General features: G+C 40.0%; 1 protein-coding gene across 5 annotated transcripts in view; it reads right to left on the reverse strand.

The window, feature by feature from the left end:
• LOC136871580 (S1 RNA-binding domain-containing protein 1) overlaps positions 1–23,730 on the reverse strand; it is a 168,722-nt gene extending 144,992 nt beyond the window's left edge. For 3 of the 5 annotated variants that reach the window (XM_068227151.1, XM_068227148.1, XM_068227152.1), the window contains exons 1-4: positions 23,531–23,730; positions 22,922–23,035; positions 14,490–14,560; positions 14,214–14,328 (exon numbers count right to left, since the gene is read on the reverse strand). The gene's annotated coding sequence lies outside the window, so the exon portion shown is untranslated. Of the gene's footprint in view, positions 1–4,172; positions 4,359–14,213; positions 14,329–14,432; positions 14,449–14,489; positions 14,561–22,921; positions 23,036–23,530 lie in introns of those variants that run through there. The other 2 variants (XM_068227149.1, XM_068227150.1) reach the window with 2 other exon arrangements.
• Positions 23,731–26,383: the final 2,653 nt, after the last annotated feature.

A 26,383-nucleotide genomic window follows, 5' to 3' on the forward strand; every position in this document is an offset into this window, starting at 1 on the left:
ATGGAAAGAGCAGAAGATGTGAATGCTTCAAAGCCGCATCTGATGCATGTTGACACCGATAACTTGCCATCTCAAAGAACATACATAGACCTACTGCTGTGTCCACTAGAGGCCAAGAGAAATGCTGATTAAGAAAAAGCTCTTGGAGGTAACTATATTAAAGTATGCGATTTTGAACTGCAGTCTGTCCTTCAGACACCGTGTGGTGACCTATCAGTATTTTGTTATAAACGACGGCTAAATGTGTACAATTTCATAATTTTTGATAATGGAACCGAAAAGGATTATTGCTACCTTGGGAATGAAGCATCTGGTAAGAAAGGAGCAATAGAAATTGCATCCTATGTCTATGATTATCTCAAATCCACTGAGTGTAAAGACGTTATATTTTGCAGTGATAACTGCCCTGCACAGAACCAGTATAAGTTCCTGGCAACAATGTATCTGTATGCAGTGGATACCATTCCAAACCTACAATCCATAACCCACAAATATTTCATTGTAGTACTTACACAGAATGCTTCTGATTCTATGCATTCCTGCATAGAAAAGCAAAAGAAAAGAGCCTTAAAGAGTGGTCCAGTGTATGTGCCTGCTCAGTGGACTGGAATCATACAATGTGCCACGCAAAGAGGGAGAGAATACCACAAGACAGACTTCGAGTGTGAAGAGTTCAATTACATTAATATTAGGGGCTGTCAAAGGGGAAGAAGGTCAACTCGAACACACGACAACCATGTATCTCGGCTGAAAAGAAGAAAGACCTAATGTCCTTGTGTGATGGAAATATAATATCATTCTTTTTACCAATCATTGCCAGTTTCACAAACTAAATTTTACAATACTAGTTATTATTTTTATTTTAAGCATTTATAGCCCATTTGATATCAGGACATATGAATTGTAATATTATTCACTTTAATAACACTTTATTTAAATCCTCATGATGTCTCAACTCACTTCTGTGCATTTCCTACTGTATTGTACGACTGACGTAAACTTTTCATTTCAACAATACATCAACACAAACTGTCGAAACTATAGTTTTTTGTTTATTTTATTGCTATTTTTATACATTGAAGGTAAACAGTTACATTACCAGATGTCAGACTGATATATTTTGAAGTGCATTCGAAATCTTTTATCGCAATTTACTCAAAACAGTGATTTAGTAGTTACGACAGTCTAGTTCTGAGGGTGCGCTATCATTATATTTTCCACTGTTCTTTTCTTTTTTTCTAAATCCTCCTTGGAAATCTGTCAATATTTCATTTCCCTCAGCCCATTCACTTAACCTGTTCGCCAACACCCCCGTGTAAATTTTACTTAAGGAGTCTAACAGAGATATTCCTCTATAATTGTTCAAACTGTTCCCACTACCCTTTTCCTTGTATATTGGACATACTATGGAGAAGGTTATGTGTGAATGGAACAAGAAATACCAACCATCAAGATCAGTAGAAATATTAAACTCAACTGCCCTGCTCTTGCGGATGATTTAGCATTACTTGCAAATACAATAGAAGAGGCTAAATTTCAAATTGAACAACTAGAAATTATAGCCAAAAAAAAATATGGGATTACAAATTTCATTTGAAAAAACAGAAATAATGCCAACTTTTAAAGTTGATTTACCAGTTACTCAACTGAACAGTAATAGAGAGATTAAAATTGTTCAGAAATTCAAATATCTTGGGGAAATAATAACATGGAACACAAATGAAACAGAAGCAATAGAACACAGAACAACTAAATTTAAACAAGCACAAAGCCTTACCTGGCCAACCTATAAAAAAAACTTTTGATAAACGCTAAACTGAAACACTATAATTCCATAGTTAAACCAGAGGCAACGTACGCTAGTGAAACTTTATTCAAATTAAATGTAAAATCTACAACAAACAAATTACAGAAAACTGATAAAAGAATTCTTAGAACAATTATTAACAAAAAACACCAAGTTGATGGACAGTGGAGACTGTTGCCTAACAACACTGTCTATCGTGAATGTGAATCAATAATATCTAAAATGCATAAAAGAAGAATTTCCTTTTTCTGTCACATATCAAGATTACCAGACACCAGGATATTGAAACAACTATTTGATTATTTTTTGAAAAATAAAATCAATAATTGGTTCAAAGAAGTTCAGGATGATTTGGAAGAATTGGGTATAACTCGGCAACAACTCAAAGACAGAAAAGAGAAGAGGAATTTGAAGTCTCAAACTAAAAACAGTTGAACGGAAACAATATACTATATCGGACACACAAAGGGCTTCCAGGTCGGAGAGGATGAGAAAATTCTGGGAGAAGAAAAAGAAGAAATTAACTCGAATGTATTGATTTAAGTACTCCAATGTCGGCGTAAAATATGTAAATAAATAATAAATACACTATATATATTAAAATAAAAAATAATAACAGAAGCTCTTTCGATTTGCACCTTGAGGATGGACTCTGCCTGAGATAAAATGTAATGTTGAAGATGGCATAAATTCCCAGTGTCAGTGGAAATAACCTAGATTACTATTAGTTGGAAACTGTCTTATCTTAATATTTCGCAGGTCAGAAATAGTCTATTAATAGATTGAATAATGCTACCCACCTGTGATATACAAAAATACATCGAGTGCCTTGCAGGAAGAGACCACCTGAGGATACTGCGACTGCGAGGGCCAACGTTTTCAGAAATGCGAATACATACACAAGCTTAGTGACGAGAAGCCAGGGGTAGAAGTGAGGGCTAACGCATTCCCGGCCACATTCCTAGCGAAACTCTTGAACCCCCATCTATACTTATCGCTAGTAAAGTAGAACTATGGTATTTCTCATGTAGCGGTACTAATCACAACTAACGTAGACTGACGGTGTTCCACACATAGTGGTACTACTCACATGTAATGTACGTCACATAGGTAACGCAGACCGATGGTGTTTCTCTCATAATCTCGCCACTCATAGGTTACGCAAACCCATGGTGTTCCTCACAAAGGTGTACTAATCACAGGGACTTGTACTATCCCATGGTTTTCCTCTCATAGTGCGTACTATTCACAGGCAACGCAACCCACGGAGTCGCTCACACAGTGGTACTAATCACAGGCAACGCCGAGACCCGTGGTGTTTGTCACACAATGGTACTAACCACAGGCAACGTAAACCCGTGGTGTTCCTTGCATGATGGCACTAATTACAAGTAATCACATGGTTCTAAATCAATCATACCTTGGTCGCCCCTTTTAGCCACCTCTTACGACAGGCAGTGGAAATCGTGGGTGTACTTTTCATCTACGTCCCCTATGCAAAGGGGGTCAAGGGAGAGAAAAAAAAGGGATCCAACACTTACGAAAATTAAGTGCCGGACAAAGAAAGACAAGGGTCACGAAGGGCGTGAAAACTAAAGACTCCCTAGGCCTCGAATGCTCTAATACCGTTGCAGTCGGTAAAGAACAAGAGTTGACCAAGGGAGGTCTGACAGGACAGATGAAAGTGAGGAGCCTGGCATAAGTGGCAGCAATGTCAGGACTCAGTTGAGAGTCCCGTGATCGCCAACCAAACTCCCAACTTAATAGCCACTGGGGCCTCTTTTAGTCATCTCTTATGACAGGTAAGAGATACGGTGGGTGTTATTCTACCGCCACCATCAACGGGGGGAATCCCAACACCAAGAAGGAGTTGCGCTCGATATACGAGATTCAAGAGGCGTCTGCACATCTGAAAGATGATGCCCGCTAGGCGATGAAGAGTGGTGCTAGTAGCACCACTATGTCCTTGCAAAGCATGTTCGTTTTAAATCCACACTGTACACTTCACGAACTATAGTCATCATCATCATGCAGTGTTGACACTGTGAGGTACATGAATCAAACATGCTTCAAAGAAGACAGTATCGGCAGCTTACCGACTTTGAATGGGGCCGTGTAATAGGGCTATGGAAGGTGGGTGTTCTTTCTGCGATATTGCAGAAAGACTTGGCAGGAATGTGTCCACAGTGCATCGATGTTGGCACTGTCTCAAAAAGACCTGGCTCCGGCCGCATACGAGCCACTACAGAGAGGGAAGACCAAAGTATTCCCCGCGTAGCTGTAGTGAATCGTACTGCATTTGTATAAGCCATTAAAGCTTCAGTTGGTACCAGAGTGACACAGCAAACTGTAAGAAATCAATTACCTGAGACAGCTCGGAGCCAGGCGTCTTGATGCGTTCATGTAACTAACTCTGAATCACTACCATCTGCAACTTCAGTGGTGTCAAGGTACAGCTCATTGGCGGGCAGAGTGGAGATCTGTTACGTTCTCAGATGAGAGCAGTTTCTGTCTTCGTGCTAGTGATGGCTGTATGTTGGTAAGGAGGCCAGGTGAGCGCTTGGAACCAAGCTGTCTGCAGTGTCGACAGACTGGACCTACAGCAGGAACACTCCTGTTGTTATCTCAAGAAACTTGACAACAGAATTATACGACAGACTGGTGCTGAACCAGGTGTATTGCCATTCATTTGGAGTTTAGCTTAGACCTAAACATCCTACCTGTAAATGCTACTAATCATCTACATAGAGTAAACCGGACGACTCATACTTTGATTGACTTGATCATAACTAACAATCCTCAGAAAGTTTGAAATCACATACAGCTTGCAGTGCCAGGTATTTCTACCCATGATCTAATATATGTCTGCTATTCATTAAAGATGGCAATATATGAAACTAAATATATAACACGTAGGGATATAAAAAATCTGGACAAGGAAAGAATACGACATGAAGTATATTATCTGCCATGGAACTATACTTTACACGTGGATGATATTGACGTAAAAATAAATAAATGATCTGATCTGGTATTAGAACTGTATGACAGATTTGCTCCCTAGAAAGAGATCCAGGTAACTCAATCACCTTCTCCGTGGTTGACTAGTGAGATTAAATCAGAAGTGGCAAAGCGTGACTCATAGTACAGAAGCTTTAAACGAACGGGTAATGCTAATGACTTTGAAAATTACTGTGTTCTCTGCAACAGCGTTAAACAATTAATCAGAAACAGTAAATATAAACACATATGTCAAGTATCGAAATGCAAGAACTCTACAGAAATACGGAAACAATTACAAATGATGGGTTTAGGTCAAAAGTTATTAAAGCAGCCGCCGAATGTATCCCTTGATGACTTAAATTTACATTTCACGTCGGCCGAATCTACTGTAACAGCAAATAAATAATAATAATAATAATAATAATAATAATAATAATAATAATAATAATAATAATAATAATGTTTCTTCTATGCCAATTCAAGATATATTTGTGTTTAAAGAGGTTGGTATAAATGACGTAAAGCGAGTTATGTATCCTCTCAAATCAAATGCTGCTGGACACGATGGCATACCTCTGTCTTTCTACAAATATATCATTGGCGCCATTCTGCCAATCGTAACACATATTATTAACTACTGTTTAACCCAAGGAATTTTCACTACAGCGTGGAAGGATGCCCTCGTCATCCCAATCCTGAAAAAGGATGGACCCAGTATTCCTTCAGATTACCGACCAGTTTCTATCCTACCACCCCTGTCCAAAGTGCTGGAACGCCTGGTACATGAGCAAATCCTTACGTACTTACATAAGTATGCTTTACTCGACTCTTACCAATCAGGCTTTAAGAAAACACATAGTACCATGACAGCTCTGCTGAAAGTGACAGATGACATTAGCTATGCAACGGACAACAAACAAGTGACAATACTTACTCTTTTAGATTTCGGTAGCACGTTTGATACTGTCGATCCTAGGTTGCTTCTTCCCAAATTACAGTCCTTAAACTTTAGCCAGAAGGTGCTGCAATTTTTCTATTCTTACCTCACAAACCGCCGGCAGTGTGTGGTTGCAAATAATAATAAATCAACATAGCGAACAAAAAATATTGGTGTCCCAAAGGGTCAGTCCTTGGCCCTCTCCTGTTCACTTTATATATAAATGATTTCACCAGATCAATTAAGCACTGAAAGTACCATCTTTATGCTGATAATCTGCAAATTTATTACCACACTAGAACTAATAATATACAACAAGCAATATGTAATGTAAATGCAGACCTTGAGCAAATTAATGGCTATGCAATTAAAAACAACCTTAAATTAAACCCCCATAAAACGCAAGCCATTATCATCGGTACATCATAGAACCTTCACATTTTAAAACAAAACTGCATTCCTCCCATAACTTTAAATAATAATGTTATACCTTATTGAGAATCAGTTTCTAACCTTGGAGTTATCATAACGGAAACTCTAAACTGGTCAGCGCAAGTTAAGAATATCTGTAAAAGGGTTTGTTGTGGCTTGCACCTCATAAAACAGTTCAGAAATGTATTCCCTCGATCACTAAAAATTCAACTTGTTCAGTCATTATTATTTCCCATTTTTGACTACTGTGATGTAATTTTTACAGATACGTATAACAAATGAATTAAGCTTGAAACTACAACGCACCCAAAATGCTTGTCTTAGATATGCTATGGATTTACTGTATGACGCTCTAGTTTCTCCCTACTATAAACAATTATCTTGGTTACGACTAGACGACAGGCGTAAACTATATTCAAATACTCTTGTGTACCAGGTACTTTCGGAAACATCCCTGCTCATCTCTCCAGCAATTTTCGTCACCTTGGTTCTTTTCATCTCCATGATACTCGCTCAGTGTCTCTCCTAGAAATACCTGTCCACCGAACAACCAAATACCATCGATCATTTACTATCACCGCTTCGGGATTGTGGAATGCACTTCCCAAAGACATCAAGGATGCTGCATCAAAAAGCATATTTAAAACCTCTTACCAGCAGTTCCTTGTTAAGTGCTTCCACCAAGGTACCTGTCTGAGTGGAACGAGTGATTGTGTGTGAAAATGATATGAGATTATTATGATATGATAATACGATAATTTAAATTAAATTAAAAACATCCGTACTGTATTTACGAAGTAGAAGTAGCCTAAACTTAGGTAATAGTAACTACAGTATTTAACTTAGATCTAGTATTGCAAGGATACAATTAGTTAAATTTCATTTAATATTTTTATTAAGCTTACTAGTATTTTTACGTTAGTACACTGACTAACAGAGCAAATGCAACACCAAGAAGGAGTGGTCAGAACTTTATGCCAATTGCAGGGTAGACTGACGTCACTGAGGTATGCTCATGATGTGAAATGCGCCGCCGTCCTGCGCACGTAGCGAACGATAAATGGGACACGGCGTTGGCGAATGGCCCACTTCGTACTGTGATTTCTCAGCCGACAGTCATTGTAGAACGTGTTGTCGTGTGCCACAGGACACGTGTATAGCTAAGAATGCCAGGCCGCCGTCAACGGAGGCATTTCCAGCAGACAGACGACTTTACGAGGGGTATGGTGATCGGGCTGAGAAGGGCAGGTTGGTCGCTTCGTCAAATCGCAGCCGATACCCATAGGGATGTCTCTACGGTGCAGCGCCTGTGGCGAAGATGGTTAGCGCAGGGACATGTGGCACGTGCAAGGGGTCCAGGCACAGCCCGAGTGACGTCAGCACGCGAGGATCGGCGCATCCGCCGCCAAGCGGTGGCAGCCCCGCACGTCACGTCAACCGCCATTCTTCAGCATGTGCAAGACACCCTGGCTGTTCCAATATCGACCAGAACAATTTCCCGTCGATTGGATGAAGGAGGCCTGCACTCCCGGCGTCCGCTCAGAAGACTACCATTGACTCCACAGCATAGACGTGCACGCCTGGCATGGTGCCGGGCTAGAACGACTTGGATGAGGGAATGGCGGAACGTCGTGTTCTCCGATGAGTCACGCTTCTGTTCTGTCAGTGATAGTCACCGCAGACGAGTGTGGCGTCGGCGTGGAGAAAGGTCAAATCCGGCAGTAACTGTGGAGCGCCCTACTGCTAGACAACGCGGCATCATGGTTTGGGGCGCTATTGCGTATGATTCCACGTCACCTCTAGTGCGTATTCAAGGCACGTTAAATGCCCACCGCTACGTGCAGCATGTGCTGCGGCCGGTGGCACTCCCGTACCTTCAGGGGCTGCCCAATGCTCTGTTTCAGCAGGATAATGCCCGCCCACACACTGCTCGCATCTTCCAACAGGCTCTACGAGGTGTACAGATGCTTCCGTGGCCAGCGTACTCTCCGGATCTCTCACCAATCGAACACGTGTGGGATCTCATTGGACGCCGTTTGCAAACTCTGCCCCAGTCTCGTACGGACGACCAACTGTGGCAAATGGTTGACAGAGAATGGAGAACCATCCCTCAGGACACCATCCGCACTCTTATTGACTCTGTACCTCGACGTGTTTCTGCGTGCATCGCCGCTCGCGGTGGTCCTACATCCTACTGAGTCGATGCAGTGAGCATTGTGTAACCTGCATATCGGTTTGAAATAAACATCAATTATTCGTCCGTGCCGTCTCTGTTTTTTCCCCAACTTTCATCCCTTTCGAACCACTCCTTCTTGGTGTTGCATTTGCTCTGTCAGTCAGTGTATTTCTTTCGTTGTGTATTGAAATTAGTATTTTTTCAAATCTGTATTATCTAGGCAGTTCCTTTTTCTTTCTTTCTTCTTTGCTTGTATATATTCATATTCCTGTCTTAAAAATTAGTGTCATTTGTAGTTGTTAGTATTTTAAGTTAATCAGTGTCATCGTTAACAAATAATAATGTGTGTGTGGTTAAATGTAAGGAAGGGCCAAGAGCCCTAACTTCGCCACAGGCAATAAAGGCTTTTATCTATCTATCAATTTTAAAGGGAGTTTTCCCAAAGGACAATGCTCATCTTCGTACCGCAGCTGTCACCCAACATGCTCTAAGTGTGTCGACCAGCTGTCTTGGCCTGCGAGATCACCAACCTTTCTTTCATTGAACATTTATGGGACATTATGGGCCAAGAAATTGGCTTGAATTCAGCGGTTATTAATATACCACTACGTCACAAGTTTTCTCAAACATACCTGTGACGTAGAAACTTTAATCGAATAAGACATGGTGTCAAGAAAACAAGCTGAAACTCTACGCTTCGCAGAGAACTTTGCTCCGCGTCTTCAGAAGAAAATCTCAGCTGTTCCTGAGGAAGTCTTCTACAATGATGATGGTTTGAATTTAAGAATATTTTACCATTGGAGAATTGTAGTGGTATGCTCGTTCATCACCAGGTTGCTCGCAGCACAGCGCTCCACGCGGGAGTTGACGAACAACATAAAGCTCCAAAATGACATTAACACATAACACACAGCTTGGAATGAACCAACTGATGATGACAAACGTACGAATTTGGAAAAACACGAAATGAAATAACAATATAGAAAGGACAAGGAAGAGAACTAACTGCGTAAATGCTTAATGGCTGGCAACCACATATTATTTAATTGATACCCCAGTTGAAATTGTTAGGATTTTTATGTATTTCCACAGCTTCCCGTATAATCCTAGACCTGTAGTGTTTAGTGTGGGTAAGAGTTCGAACATCTTGGAACATGACATCATGACTCAATGATAGGGCGTGCTGAGCTGTTACTAGACTTGTCTGACTGGTTGAGATGAATATTTCTTTGGTGTTCCTTGATGTAAGTCCCAATGGACCAGCATGTCTGCCGCAAGTACGGGGAATTTTGTACACCCCAGGCTGTGATAGTGGGCAGTGATCTCTCCAGAAATTTTCGTCAGCCGGGCGGGGAATACTATGTAAAAAATGAATATGATAAAATATCAATTTATTCCCCTCAGGGCATTAACAATAATATCAGAGAGGTAAACATTAACTGCAAAATTTAACTATTAAAAAAAGACATAACAGAGTATTTTGAACTTCTAGTGTTCTACTGCTCGTTCATAATCATGTAACTCCGGGACTTAGCACTCGGTTGTTGTTGTTGTTGTTGTTGTGGAGTGCTATACAGGTTTGTGACATTGTGCAGAATCAAGTGCTTGTATGCGATTCCACAGAAATCGACACCGCTCGTGCACAATACTATGCGATAGACAAATGGAGCGTTCAACAACTCAAATATGTATTAATATAATATAACCAGCATATATCTAGGTTATGTCAGCCGGGCGGTCTGCAAAAGCGGCGCATTACAAAGGTCCCAGGAAGAACAATGGTGCAGACAATTTGTCCTTACTTTCACCCAAACTATGAGCAATTTCAGTGACTGTCCCAAACACGTTTTTTATATTATACTTGCGAAGGACCTTGGCAATTCTGCCTGTGGTGTTGTGAATGTAAGGCAGATAGGCAGTTCCATTCACTTCTTCTTTCTGCGAGCTGTGCTAAGTCATCCCTCTGGGATGCAGGGCTCTGTGAATCTGCACATCGTTGTGACCATTACTTCTGAACACAACTTTGAGTGTGTCCATCTCCTCCTAGATATTTGATGGCTCATACATTCAAGTCACTCTCGTGGCGAGTGTCGTGAGAATGCCCTGTTTTTGTGCTGGATGGTGGTGAGAATCTACATGGAGGTAGCGATTTGTATGAGTAGGCTTACGATAGACGGCATGTCCTAAGGAGCCATTCGGTTTCTTTCTTACTAGAACATCCAAGAAGGGAAGGCGTCCATCTGACTCCATCTCCATAGTGAGTAAATATGTTATCTGGACAATTGCTTAGCCTCAATTTCATTCCTCTAAACTAATGTCTTCTTGGGGTTGGGATTTCATTTTCCTAGTGTATCTGGCAATAGTTCCGAAATTTGGCCGCTGTTCCAAACAATCATTAAAAGATGGAGACTGTCCTCTCATAGCCGATGCATCAAAGACTGGCCGCACCTTGATGATGATTGCTAAGTGGTTTTGTTCACTCATTTTTCCAACTACAACAACAACAAAAGCTGAAATGTACTTAGGACTAAGGAATTTGAAGCTAATAATTTTAAGATTCATGAAGGCATATGGGAAGTTACCAAATACACACTAATATATCTTCACATATATGCCATTGTTAAACTCGCTAAGATCTGGCAGAACCAGGCAATATCAAAATCTACAAAGATGCGTTTGGTTTTTTTTTTTTTTTTTTGCTAGTTGCTTTACGTCGCACCGACACAGATAGGTCTTATGGCGACGATGGGACAGGGAAGGGCTAAGAGTGGGAAGGAAGCGGCCGTGGCCTTAATTAAGGTACAGCCCCAGCATTTGCCTGGTGTGAAAATGGGAAACCATGGAAAACTATCTTTAGGACTGCCGACAGTGGGGTTCGAACCTACTATCTCCCGAATACTGGATGCACTTAAGCGACTGCAGCTATCGATCTCGGTGTTTGGTCTTTTTGTACAGCTGTGAGATCTGGACCGTGAGTGCTAGAGACAAATATCGAATTGATGCCTTTGAAATGTGGTGTTGGCAGAGAATGCTGCATGTACCCTGGACGGAAAGAAGAACTAATGTTTCCATTCTGAATGAACTGAGCATCAAGAAACATCTATCTTCCCGTGTGAGTGTTACCTCCAGGTCCTAGGCCACATCTTCAGAAGAGGAGGAGAGAACTTGGAAAGACCATTTTTCAAGGCAATGTTGAAAGTAGTAGACCACGAGGAAGAACAGCATGCAGATGGTTAGATCAGGCAAAGATCACTGGCCTACCTCTTCAGATGATGTTAAGGAAAGCTGAAAACCGCTCTGGATAAAAGCATCTCATCAAGGCTGCAACGCAGAAATCATAGAGGTATGAGGTCTCGACGCTCATTAATGAGCAAAAGGACCAATGATGATTATGATGATATGTACTGTATTCTCTCTCTCTCTATTACAGAGAACTAATTGAGAGGAGAGGGAAAAAAAATCGAGGATCTACATGTCATGGCACCATAGTGCCCAAGCCTACCAAAGAGAACAAAGATATGGATCAACACCGGTGTGTGTCAATTGTGGCATGAACATGGAGATATCTTCACTCATTCCATCACACTTGTATTAAGTCACCTCCTCTAACTGGACATTATCTTTATGTCCAAATATCATTTACATTGTTGTTAGTCATTTAGACAATTCAGACTCTCCGTGACCCTATACACCATTTCCGTTACATACCGCTGAATAAATACTAAGAAACAAGATCACTGAAAACCGACAGTACAAAAATGAACATAATATTACAATACTTTTATTTATAGCTATTGGCATCCTGTAGAATTTTCTTTGAATAAGAGAGGGGAGGGGGAGTTCAGGGATAAACAGTCAGGATAGCCAGCAAAAATTGCCCTGGACCAACAACTAAATCACTCAACTTTGTGTCTGAAGTTCTCTCATGACTTATATATTTCACAGTTCATAGCTATGTAGTCAGATGAATAATGATAGATGTGTGAAATTACAGGATTAGAGGAAGAAGTTCATTAAGACCAACTAATACCTAGAATGATGCAACAATATGACAAGAACAGAGTAACGGGGATGTTCAGGAAAATGTTAGTTATAGAAAAGAAAGATGAGATCAGCAAGGAGACCAACTGGTAGTGGTGTTTGTTGCTTGAACAAGCAAAACAGTTATCAGCCCCATAGGGTGCTGCCAACTCTTTTTAGGTCCTATCCCTGCAAGCAAACCAAAATGTCCCTACATTTTACCTCAAGTCCTTACAAAATTATTTTTACTCTACGTTTTAAAGCTTATTCTCTTTCATCATAGTTCTATTATTCATCATTTTTATTATTATTTCATTTTATAAGTATTTTTGAACCAACCAGATGAATTTGGTTGCCCCCTCCTGAAGTCATACTTATTTTGATTGTGGAGAAATAGGTGCTGATCCATGATGTCACAAGTTCTACAATCTCTGACTCAGTCCTCCAGGAAGGAATTAATACTTAAAACTGAATTAAGAAGTTCTGGTCCCATTTTATTCTTCTTTTAGTTTTGGTATCACTCAGCAGAGAGAAGATTCGCTCTGTATGCATATCCGAATGAGGATGAGTAAGAACTAGTTTTGCAATTGTGGAGCACAAATGAACTAAGAAGACAGCTATTACAAATTTGAAGCATTGGATGTCATTCACCGAATCATATGAACAGTCATTGTTACGTATGTAAATTTTTTGTAAGTATATTTTTACATAAACTAAACATCTATGTCAAGTTATAAGTGTGGTAGGTTTAAGAATCTAAATTCTGACGCACAAAAAGTAAATATTAAACAGACATTAATTTAAATAAATTTGCTTACAGACAAGCAATGTTGCTAGACAAAAGCAGAGAACTCTAGTGGTGAGCTTGGATTGTAGAAAGTAGGAGTTTGGAGGGTACAGTGGGAAGCACCAACTATGAAAAGGAAAGGAGAAATAGGGCATGGGCAAGATGTAAGCAGTGGCAGAAATAAACAACCAGTTGCAGTGTACTCATTGTTTGCTGTACTCTGCAGCGAATATATATTTTAATACTAAATATTACCAGTACTGGCCATGAATTACATCAATTTAATTTATCATACACTAAGTTTTTTTAAATCTCCACATTTCCTGCCATTTTATGTAATCCATCCCTACCATTATCAAAGAAAAAAAAAACTTTATGCGTAAGGACATGCCCCTGTGGTTGCCAACACTGCCTGGAAGCAGATGACAGACTGTGAAGTAAAGAAAACACAAGACAGATTATACTTGAATAGAAAAATGGATGATGAGTATCAATAATATTTTTAAAAAAATATACATCACAGTATACACAGAACAATTGGTTAAAATTGGAGTAATCACATAAATGGGATTCCAGGATTACATGATACATGAACTGAAAAATCCAAAGAAAAGCAGCTTAATTTGTTTTGGCTGATTTCCAACAAAAGAGCAGCATTACAAAAAATGTTGCAAAGGAGACGAGCAACTCAACTAAGTGGTATGTTCCTAGCTGTCCATGGAGAGGTGGCGAGGAATGACATTAGTAGACGAATAAGTTTGAGTGGTGTTTTTAAAAGTAGGAGAGATCACAATATGACAATAAAATTGGAATTCTAGAGAACAAACTGGGCAAATATTCGTTTATGGGAAGAGGAGTTAGGGATTGGAATAATGTACTAAGGGAAATGTTCTATAAATTTCCAATTTCTTTGCAATCATTTAAGAAAAGGCTACGAAAAGAAGAAATAGGAAATCTGCCACCTGGACGACTGCCCTAAATGCAGATCAGTGTTGACTGACTGAAACGTGTACAATGATAAAAAATAAGTAAAACATATATTAATACTTACATCAAAGAAGTCACTGTTAATTCTTTTCAATCTCTGAAGACAATTTCTGCAATGCTTGGTCAAGAGTTAAGTTGCCACCTGACACCAGTAAAGTTTTTTGCTTGGACCGTGACCCCTAAAATGAGTAAAGAATATAAAATTCCCATTAAAACTTCTGACATACAATTAAGAACTACTGTACAATTATTTGTAAATATTTCTGCTCTCTATTAAGTTCACCTTTTCTAGAGACACATCACTTTTTCTTAAGCCTAACACTGCAGCAATATACTTCACCAGCTCGATATTAGCTTCACCTTCAACAGGTGGGGCGCTAATTTGTACCCCTACTCCTTCTGGAGCAAGGCCTGAAACAGAGAAATAATAAAAGATGTATATTTTCCATCTAGCATGGATTAGAAGTTTTAAATATGGTACTAGACCATTATGTCTTTCAGTGTTCAACCTGCAGCCCTCTGTGAATTTAAAGTCCTTGGCCAGAATTGCTTTGTCATCAACGCAGTTCACGGCATGCCCTTTCATCTTTTATTGTGGAGCGAATGGACTCGAGCAAGTGTCGAATCCACGACCTCTAAGAGAGAGGGGTATTGAAAAATGTATTAGGATTCCAGACGGTGTATCCCAGTGTTAAATGAGCAAGTGAGTGATAGTTCTATTTTGCACATATTGATGCATAAAATTCAATATGAAAGTAAAGCTTAATGGAAACAGAAGTGAGTGCAATGTGGTGAAGTATTGTGTCAGCACCTAGCTATCGCCAAAATTTAGCAAGGGCCGTGTACGTCCCATAAACTGCGAAAGGGAAAGCGCAGAGCTATGACGCTGTAAAAAAATATATTGTTCTAGAAACCTGCAGAGGCCTTGCATAGACAACACTCTTAAAGTGGTAGGAGGGTCATGACAGCCAATCAGCTCACAGCACATCAGAGTTATGGAGTAGTAGAGGATGATATTTGGGAAGAACACTGGTAACTTCTAGAAAGACAGACTGGATAGTATAATCTGAAGTTTTAGGGCATATTGGGAAGAAACCAGGTAGACACGACCGAGTTTGCATCGAAAGAAGCTCCGCAGACGATGCGAGAATAGGGTTCTGAAATACAGAATAATCTGATTGGTAGTAAGTGAACCGGGAGGCAGTTTAGAGAGACATCCAAAGATCTGGCAGAAAATAATTAGAAAGTTGTTTGAGGCAACAGGGTGATCAGCAACACTAAAGACAGGCAATAGGGTGATCAGCAACACTAAAAACATTAAGTCCAGAAAAGGAACCCTTTAGTAAGCTGAAGAGACACTCAGTGAGGAAAGACTCAATCTATGGTGCAGCTCCTCCTTCCCTAAAAGGCCAAGAGTTTGAGTCTGTGCAATTGCATCTTACTCCGAACAGTCAGCCAGGCATCCGAAGCTGCATCAGCATCCAGAAGAAGAAGAGAGAAGAAAGGAGTCATCCAACAGAGCTAAGAATTAACTGTAAGTTCAGAGACTGAAGTGTGAGAGTTTACTTTAAGACTGTTGCCAAGAGAACTGGAAAGACTTTTAGCTTTAATTACTGAAATGTGGGAAGGAAGTTCCCTACATGCTTGTAAACAAGACAAAGTATACATAACCATTAATAATTATTAATAGAATAAAAATGCAGTTAATAAAATTAAAATAAAAACAAATTGAAAATTAACTTTTAAACACGATAAAACTATCCAAGATAAAACGAATGACGAGGTCTGCTGACTGCTCATCATCTCGTAGAATGAGGGAGATTGTACTCAGAAGTTTTAAACTACAGCACAGATCGGCCACGTCCGTGCAGTCCATATGGATGTGTACTACAGTTAGATGACTACTAAAGTACGTGGCGGGGGGAGTGAGAGGCCTTCTCCCTTCAGTAACGAGTGCATCACTATACAATGACCAAACCAAAGACGGCATATTACCACTGCTTCTCTCTGAGAACCCCGAAGGGAAGTCTTCCATACCTTTGTAGTTCCTTTAATCGTTCACAGCTTATTTGAAAAAAGCAGTGGCCTGCCACTCCAACTCCCAATGGGGTATTACCAAATGTCTCAGATGAGAACGAGTAACACTTGCTGGAACCTTATAAGGCAATGGGGGTAATGTGACCGCCTCCTTGGCAGTCCTATCGGCTAACTCGTTTCCTGCTACACCCACGTGATTCTGCTGCTAGCACTCCACCACCCGGCCAGTATTAATTGTTTAGTATTAAAAACTTCATTTTTTTGTCCGTATTGACTCAAGATTTTACAATGCTTAGTAAAGCTAAAGGTTCCACCTATTCAATACGTTATCGTAATGGTCTATTTAGAACATCACATATTTATTTAACTTATCATAAAATACATCTTTGGTACCGGTTTCGGCAATCCACTATGCCATCATCAGCCATTGAGTTTTTTATAGCAAGGAACATTCAAAAATTTAAAAATATGCAATAGCAAGTCCTATTCTTACATGAAAAACATTAAAAATATAGCTAAATAGCATAGACCCATTGTACTATACAAATTAACATGTCTTTTTTGAAAAATACAATATTATTTAGTGCATCTAAAATTATTTTATATATAATTGGCAAAGTCTATGATTTGGTATACCTTATGTACAATAGAATCATGTAAAATTGATAAAAGAATCTACTTTTTGCCATTTAACCAGTTTTTAAAACAACAAGTCCTATTTTACATGGAAAATATTAAAACTTGGCTAGTTAGTATTAACCCTTTTTTATGTTATACAAGTAACATGTTTTGTTAAAAAATAAAGTATCTTTTTGTGCGTCTAGAATTGTTTTTTAGGTGCTTAAAAAGACTATGGTTTGATATAGTTGATACACAGGAAATTTGATGTTTCTATAAAAACCTCTGTCATTTTTAACACAGTTTCTTAGTTCCTCATAATATGCGACTTATACTGTTTTAGATAATAAATACAGGTTCTTCTTCCTTAAAACTTATTGAAACAACAGTCTGTTTGACTATGTAAGTCCTGATGTGTTTTTTCTTGTTTGAGTATTGCTTCTAGTATTTTCCAATGTAAATAACTGTGTGGCTGAGGCCGAAACTATGGTTAAGATCTTGAATATTATTTTATGAGCCAGATGGAAATGGGCCGTAAATAGTGTTAATCTCGAACCAGTACGGACCTAAAAAGGAAATAGTGAAATGAGTATGAGTTATTGAGAACGATACGCGGTACTATAGAAAAGAATTGAAGATATGAAACTCACCTCAGGTTGAATGTAACAGCGTGCAGAGAGAGTGAGGAACAACTGCTGAATGTCTAACGCCAACCAGTATTAATTGGACGGCACATACCGCAGAGCTTCAAGAATAGCACAGAGCTCTGCTGTGTACACACTACAGGTTTCCAGTAGAGGAAAAAGAAACCACTCATTATCAACAACGAACGCACAGCCTACTTTTGCTTCTGCCCTTGAACCATCCGTATAAATAACTGGGTACTGAACCTGGCTACTGGCCAACAACCGACAGACTGAGCCTCCTATAAATGGAGTGGTCTGTGTTCACCTTAGGACCGGTATCCAAATCCAGGACGATTTCAGGTCGTCGAATTAACCACAGAGGTACCTTACTTGGTCGTCTAATAAGACAAGGAACTGAAGGTACATCAAACGATGTGTAAAAGCCATCCAAGCGTATACTACACGGCTGCATTACTCAGGGATAAGCAGCATTCAGCCAAGAGTTTACAATGTCCAATACACAGGGATAACTTGGACAAAGTGGGATTTGTCACAAATTCGCAGCATAGGACAAAAGTATTCGTTGGCGCCTCACTTGTAAAGGCTGCACACCAGAGTCAGCGAGCAATGGAACTTGTACAGAATGCTCTCGTTGCCAACCTAACTCTGCTGTGGTAGATATCATCCAGTTTCACAAGGACACTTTGCCTTGCTGATCCATATGCTGCACGCCTGGATAAAATATGTGCCCTATAAAGTCACAGGAGCACCTTGCGGTCTTCCCTCCATTTAGTGCCACTAAAAAACTTCAAAATATTCTGTTTCTTAGTGCATTTCACTTTTAACTGACTCACGTATGGCTTCCACAATAATTTATTGAAGCCCTAAAAATAGGTATGAGTCAACGATAGGAAGAGCAATCCTCCGTAAATACAGCTTACGATGGGAGTGAAGAGTGCGCTTCCAGCAGGAGTGAACGACAGAGGTCTTTGCAGTTAAAAACCGAAAGCCATGTTCGAAGGCCCACTATTCCACTCTCCTAATAGCTTGCTGCAACTGTTGCATTCTGACTGCCATACTTTGTGAGCTATTATGCACAGCAAAATTGTCTACATATAGCAGCGGTATTACTGTTGAACAAGCAGCAGCAACAATACCATTAAGGGCAATGCGAGAAGAGTGACACTGAGAACCGTTTCCTTTGAGACTCCATTTTCCTGAACATTTTGTGAACATGCCCTTCCCATTCGGACACGGAATAGACGGAGGGACAAAAAATCTGCAATCAAAACCGTAAGTTACCTCAGAATTTCCAATGATGCCAGAGTGAAAGTTGCACAGAAGGAGACCAAGACAACAAGGGTTCAACTGAGATAAGAGGTGTCGAAATAAATAAGACCATAGACCTATTTGCAAAGACAGGATTGTGAAGGTACTCAGTTAATTCAGAGGCTTGCAGACTGAACACAGAAAAACTGAAGACTGAAACTTACATTAATGTAGTGCTCAACATTTTTAATAAAACATGATAAATTATTTAATTTTAATGACTAAGCTGAGGATTTTCCCTATTTGTCTGTTTTTATTTGACCTAAATCATACAATATTAAGTATTTGTACATTTTAGGACATTTAGTGTCAATACAACACAGTTTAATTTTGACCAAATTTGCCTATTTTGAGGAGGAAATGCTTATTTTGGTCATATGCCTATTTTATGTTTTTTGGGTGTTTCTCTCACATTTGAGCAAATACAGCATCATAAAAACAAATAAAAATTGATGAATACTGAGCACCAGTTCACGATCATTCCCCTTTGTCGCTGAAGGGTTTAGTATAAACTGCAAGATATCTTAGTACGTATTGATAATTTCAGCATAAAAACAACAACATTATGTTGATTAATACACTCTAGCAGCTTTTCAAGTAACCAGTAGGAGAACGGGTGATAAAAGGTTAGTACAATTTACGAACTTCATCATATAGGTCCGTATTGATATAGTTAAAATTAAGAAACAATGATAGGTTTATGGTCCACTGAATCAATGCGTTGTCGAGGAGCAACAAGCGAACAATAAAATATTTTTAGTAGTTTCTCTGAAAGAATTCACCATGCCAAAATCAAGGGCAGCAAACCTACAGCAGTGAATGAACAACGATCCTAACTTTACCACAGATGGGATCATTATTTTCTACCAATTATGCTGCAACAAACATGCAAATATACTGGTGTAACAATGAATAATAAGACCTTTCGAGACTTTCTAAAAAAGTACACAAATAGGCAAATTCCTGACCACTCCAGTTAGAGGATGAATTGTGTGGATTGATTTATGGCAAGTAGTACTTGTTTATTAATATTAGATAAGGGGTCTATTAGGTGAATTTATTTAAATAAGATAACCCTAGTGAGGAGTCGCAAAAGTGAACAAATACAGTACTTGGCTACCAGCAAACAAAGATGAATTTTAATAGTTGTGATGTGTTTTAATGGTTGTTGTCTTCTTCTAGACAATGAATCAAATGAAACAAGACTTGGGTGATTTACCATTTTGGTTGTCTATAGACGAAACAACAGTTTTCTGTGGCAGAATGATGACAAATGTGGTCATGGGAAAGCTTTCTGTAGATGAGATAGGGAGGCCTCATTTTGTAAAGCCCTTGAAGCCATGAATCACTCTACTATAGCTAGAATGGTCCAGGAAGCAACGAGTTAACTAAAGATGTTATCTTACTAATATCACATAATTATAGAAATGGAAAGCCGCTGAGAGTACACAAACAGTATGCCACCTCAGTAAGTGCCTACTGGTGTAACCTTTGCTCATTCATGTATTTCCTTCATGATAAACGTTTCTTTTCAGAATCTGTGACACCAAATGAAAGCTAAGATTGACAGCTACAATTGTTAACGGACAGAGCAGTGTATATGTTGAAAGATCGAATTTCGAAGGTCTTCCACCCAAAAATGACACTTTACATGCATTGCACAAATGGCATTCACAGACTAGCACAGGAAGTAAGATCCAAATCCCCTTCAGTGAAGAGTCTGAGGCAGAGCCCTAGTGTACTCACTCCGCTCGCTGTACACGGAAGCTCGGCGGCGGGTGATGCTCTTTCATGGGATTGCCAATCCGAGTGTCTTTACGATCTGCGAACTGTTACCAACTGTTAAGGGAATGTCCAACGAAATGAGGCGATGGGTTAAAACCACTAAATTAACTTTTTTCTTGCCGTGCGGGCAGTACGTGCCGCGTCGATAGTTAAGAGCCTCTCAAAGGGAGTGTGGCCCCAAAAGGGGGCCACTGTTCTCATGACAGAGCTTGGCCTGAATTTGCAAAGATAAGTTACAGCTACTAAATTACATTATTTTCTTGCCGAACCTTTTGCCATGTTTTAATTTTGCGCAGGTTGGTAACAGAAGTAACGAGTTAGGAATTCTGGGAATGACGTCATGTCGACCAATGCCTGTGCTCATAGCTGGCTGGCTAATGGTCAATGGTGTGCGAAATATTTCATTAGGTTTTAAAAGCAAATGTGTCTTTTTGGGTGGGCTCCTGGCATTGGTAGTGAACACATCTCTCTTCTACAAGGATTTTAAGGTATGATTCATGTATATTTCTTCACGAAGTAGTGTGTTATGAGCTGGAGTAAATACACTAGGATTGTACCGAGTCTGATTTCCAGTGTCAAAAAAGTTTTTATGCAGGAATCTTCGAGAGTTGCTGAATTGCTATATTATTCTATTATAATTTGTTTAACGTTGCACCGACGCAGACAGGTTTTATGGCAACGATAGGATAGGCAAGGGCTAGAAGTGGGAAGGAAGCGGCCGTGGCCTTGATTTAGGAAGAGCCCCAGCATTTGCCTGGTATAAAAATAGGAAACAACGGAAAACCATCTTCAGGGCTGCCAACAGTGGGGTTTGAACCCACTATCTCTTGAATACAAGCTCACAGCTGCGCGACCCTAACGACACGGCCAACTTGTTCGGTAGTTGTCGAGTTGAAGGAGGCTCATCCTACACTCCCTCTGCCTCCTCAACCTCTGGTGACAATTTGGATACATGGGTAGGTGCAGCTCTCTACTACGCAGACAACATTAATTTAGTCAAAAGAAGTGAAGTTTTCTTATCAATACGTAAATTTTTATGTAAGGAATATCCTGTGCTGCATAAATGTGGCAATACTACCTTCTGAATTCAACATTATGAATCAGGCCTGCAACAATTTATTTTTGCCTTCTTCCTTCTAAATTGTGGACACTTTTGAAGCAGATGATGCCACATGTATTGCTGATTCAAAAGCTTCCTTGGACAATTAAAAAGTGACGGCAAAACTGTTCTCATAATGGCACATTTCGGAAAGATCTCCCAGACCCTAACAAAACTGGAGGCACAAGATATTCCTCTTATTACCGCTCCTGGATTGGTGGAGAAGATGGAGTCTAGGTTTAAGGAAATATGTGGAGCATAAGGTAAGGCATTGCAGAATAAATCTGAAAATAATTATGAAGAGAAACCCAGACTGGCAGCAAATGCGTGAAGTTGCAAAACTTCTCTCAGACAATTCCGCGGCTGTACGCCTTCAAGTCTATCAACAACTGGCTTTACGTCACACCGACACAGATAGGTCTTATGGCAACCATGGGATAGGAATGGGCTAAGGACGAGAAGAGAGCAGCTGTGGCCTTCATTAAGGTACAGCCCCAGCATTTGCCTGGTATGAAAATGGGAAACCATGGAAAACCATCTTTAGGACTGCCAACAGTGGGGTTCGAACCTACTATCTTCTGAATGCAAGCTCAAGGTTGCGCGACCCTAACCAAACGGCCAATTCGCTCAAGTCTAACGACAGTAGAGATGGCAACATTGAAATACTGTCCTCTCACAACATGTTAATTGGACGGAACCTTCTCTCAGTACAAGAGCATCTTTACTGAAAACAGACATACATTCACACAGGAAAATTTACAGAAGTAAATATTCATTCATTGTAACATAAGCACACAAGATTGGGACAGAGAACATAATTTATCCCAGAAAAATGACAACTCTCTGATGTTAAGTCATCCATCCTGGGTCTGCTAGAAAGAGATTCCAGTGGTATATAACAGGTGTACTGATTATGCCAGGTATGACGTGTTTAGCTTTTGATGATTATGATGACGGTGCTTGTTTCAAGGGGCATAACATCTGGGTCATCAACCCTGTTGGTGGAACCCTACCATACCAATCTCGACATAAAAACACATCAGATGAAAAATTACTCAGATATTAAAGATATCTTTCTATTTCAATGTTAGCTTAATGGTCAGAGAAAGAATTCACGTAAGTTCCATATCAGATTAAAGATACCGTTAAGATTAGTTCCAGTTAGACCACGTAACCAATAAACTGTTTCAACTAAAGCTTGACACGTACTGTAACAATTTACAAATATCAGAAAAAAACAAAGAAAAAAAGAACAATGTAAACAAATATAATACAAACACCTGTAATTCCATTCACTTTTGCACCAGGTTTGGCTTGGATTTTAATAACTATATTGCCAGATTTATCTACAGAAATAGGGCATCCAGATTCCTGTGATGTACCTTTAGATTCCTGCAACAAGAAATACTTTGCATAAGGAAATGAAGTTTCACTAATGAAACACATATGACCACTTATAACTAGGTTTAATAGCTTTTGAAATATAGTACGCGAACCTTTCCTTGAGCCCTGAGCTCCATACTGCTGAATGGGAACTTGGGCTCAAGAAAAGGTTCGCGTACTTTAGGTAAAACAGCAGTTTAAAAAATTAAAATTTTAAATACATAAATTGTATTTATTTACAGGTATGTTATAGTATTACAAGTCTCACAATTTGTGTTCGGCAGTCTGAAAAAGCTGTAAAGTCACAATGTTAATTTAAGCGGCTAGAAGGTATATATCTGTAAATGAAAGAATGCCTAGCATAAATTATCAGGCAAGGTTCAAAGCTTTTAGCAGGGACTTTGTTTAGAATGAAAGTATAATAAGTACGGTAATGAATTAATTTAAGTAGATTGTGTACCAAATCACTTTGTGATAGTAGTCGCACGTTAATTTTACACTCACCAATTTAATGGATTTAAGTTTATCTTTATTCTTGGGCATTGCACATGAAAAATGTATTCGACGGCATGAAATGTGTATTAAAGACCTAAACATGAACTTTCAGTTTTCAAACATTGCATTACCCACGTCCGCACCGTAAATCGTACAAAGCGCTCCGGTTAACACACCTTGCTGTCAGGACTACTTTTCGCTCAAGCTCAACTGATCTAACGTAAACAAATGATACGTTAACTACTCCAGGGCTGCCAACCACCCCAGTGAAAGTCTAATGGGGTTTAACATAGCCCACTACAGTTACTGTAGATGGCTCTGGGTTTATGCATTTGGTTTATGGCTCCCATGGCTCCAATCTGTAGCCAAATACAGTATTTGCTGTATAGTATAGGATTTTAAAAGTCGCTGGCCTGGAAATGATCTGAACAGATCTCATAATTCTTATACAAGCGCATTCCCTTCTTTCTTGTACCAAACCAAACCAAACCCCATGGCACTAATGCCGTTGAAGGGCCTTAGCCTACCAAGCGACCGCTCCTCAGCCCAAAGGCCTGCAGATTACGAGGTGTCGTGTGGTCAGCACGATGAATCCTCCCGTTATTCTTGGCTTTCTAGACCGGGGCCGCTATCTTACCGTCAGATAGCTCCTCAATTCTAATCACGTAGGCTGAGTGGACCTCGAATCAGCCCTCAGGTCCAGGTAAAAATCATCCTGGCCGGGAATCGAACCCGGGGCCTCCGGGTAAGAGGCAGGCACGCTACCCCTACACCACGGGGCCGGCCCTCTTTCTTGTACACCTTATCCAAATCACTTCTTTTTTTTTTTTTTTTTTGGCATTCGGGTCGAAGCCCACTCAGCCAGTGAATTATGAATGGAAGGGATTTTTATAGGAGCTTATGTTTTAATTTATTTATTGCTCGGAGACAGGAGAGATGGATTCGTCTTCTCATCATAAGGCCTATGAGGACATCCAGTGGTACGCGTAACTAGGCCGTGGATCAGAAGAAGGTAGGAGTGTTGTAGTACTATAGGGTAAGTTCGATGCTAGGTGAAGGACTTAGATTCGCAGTCCATTGTCAGAAAGAACTGCATATAACTCAAAGTAAGCAGATTGATCACTTTTGTTGAGAATTGACGAAAGAATAGGGGGTAATTGGTATATCCCAATGCCAATAAATTCTGAAGTAGGCAAGTAGTGCGTACAAAGTGGTGTGGACATCCAAAGAATATATGATTAAGATCGGCAACTGTATCAGCTGAACATGAACAGAAGGGAGATCGTAGTACTTGGATTTTGTGCAGATGCTGAGGGAAACAACCATGATGAAACTTCATTCTTGCGATTGCTCTGATGAATTGACGCGAATAGGGAGGCTGATGGTGCCAAAGAACGTTTGGAATATCTGGATGGATAGTGGCATAGTGTTTTCCGCGTTGTTGGGAGGTATCATGCCACTCGTTGTTCCACGCCGTCAATTGCCGTCGACGAAGCAAGGAGGTGTAATCCGATGCTGGAACTGTCGTGTAGGTCTGTTGGCCTTCAGTGGCAGCAGATCGTGCTGCTTTGTCTGCTAGCTCATTGCCTGGGATTCCTACATGGGCTTTTACCCACACAAATGAAACTTTCGTCCCCTGTGTCTCAAGTCGATGTACCTGTGCAATAATCCCGTGTACGAGAATCAAGGATGATGTCCGTGAGTTAATGGTTTGTAGACTCTGCAGTGCTGATCTAGAATCAGACAACACCACAATCAACCGCTTAGGAATATTTGCAGCGTATTCGCGGGCCCCCAAAATGGCTGTAAGCTCAGCCGTAAATATAGATGCTGTCGGAGGTAGCTTGAATTTACCACAACTGGCGGATTGAACATCGATATAGGCGCTACCCATTGTATTACAGTCCTTTGATCCGTCTGTGTAGATGTGTCGGGCGTGTGGCCATTCTGCCAGATAACGTTTCAGGCTGACATCGTTACAGTTCACAGTGATCTCAAATGATGTTTCTAGTCGAATATCCAGTTTCTTAATAGTAGTTTCAAAAGAACAGTTAAAAGTGGGATGGATATCTGTAGTGCTTATAATACGTCTGCAACCACTGAGATTGGTAAATTCATCCACTAGGATCGGTTGACGTTTCTTTCTCCAGTAGCGTGAAGTCAGTACTAGGGTAGTCAGCTTGGATATCTTGTGAAGTAGTGGAGACTTCCTGTATTGAAAAAGTTTGAAAATATATTTCCCTGCAAGATACTGCCTTCGTAGATGGAGAGGAGGTTCGAGTGTTTCAAGTAGCAGAGCATTTGTAGGTGTAGTCTGCATTGCTCCTATGCAGAGTCTAAGGGCCTTATACTGACATTTGTCTAGTTTAGTTAACAATATTTTGGAAGCCGTAGCAAAGCATCCACTTCCATAATCCAGGAGAGGTCGAATCAAATTTCTGTACAGTTGCAGCGCAATTTTCGGGTCACAGCCCCACCAAGAGCCGCTAATGGCTCGTAAGATATTGACTGAAATATCACACTTTCGGAGCACATGACGAATATGTGGAGACCATGTCAATTTGTGATCGATGAGAAGTCCTAGATAAGGCACCACCACCTTGTAGGGAAATAAGTAGGAACCCAGATGAATCGTGTCCAGTGGGGGTCTCGAATGTCGAGTGTAGATAGAGACTGCTAATTTTCCTGCAGATATCGTTAATCCATGGTTATGAAGCCAAGGAGTGAAAGTCCTCATGGCAACCGTCATCTGTTCTTGACACTTGTCCAAGGATTCAGCTTCTGTATAAATGCAAATATCATCAGCATACTGAAGAACTTGAATCTCAGGAGAAAATATAGATGTGAGGTCTGCTGTGTATA

This window comes from Anabrus simplex, chromosome 4, assembly GCF_040414725.1.
Source record: "Anabrus simplex isolate iqAnaSimp1 chromosome 4, ASM4041472v1, whole genome shotgun sequence".
NCBI classification, from domain to species: domain Eukaryota; kingdom Metazoa; phylum Arthropoda; class Insecta; order Orthoptera; family Tettigoniidae; genus Anabrus; species Anabrus simplex.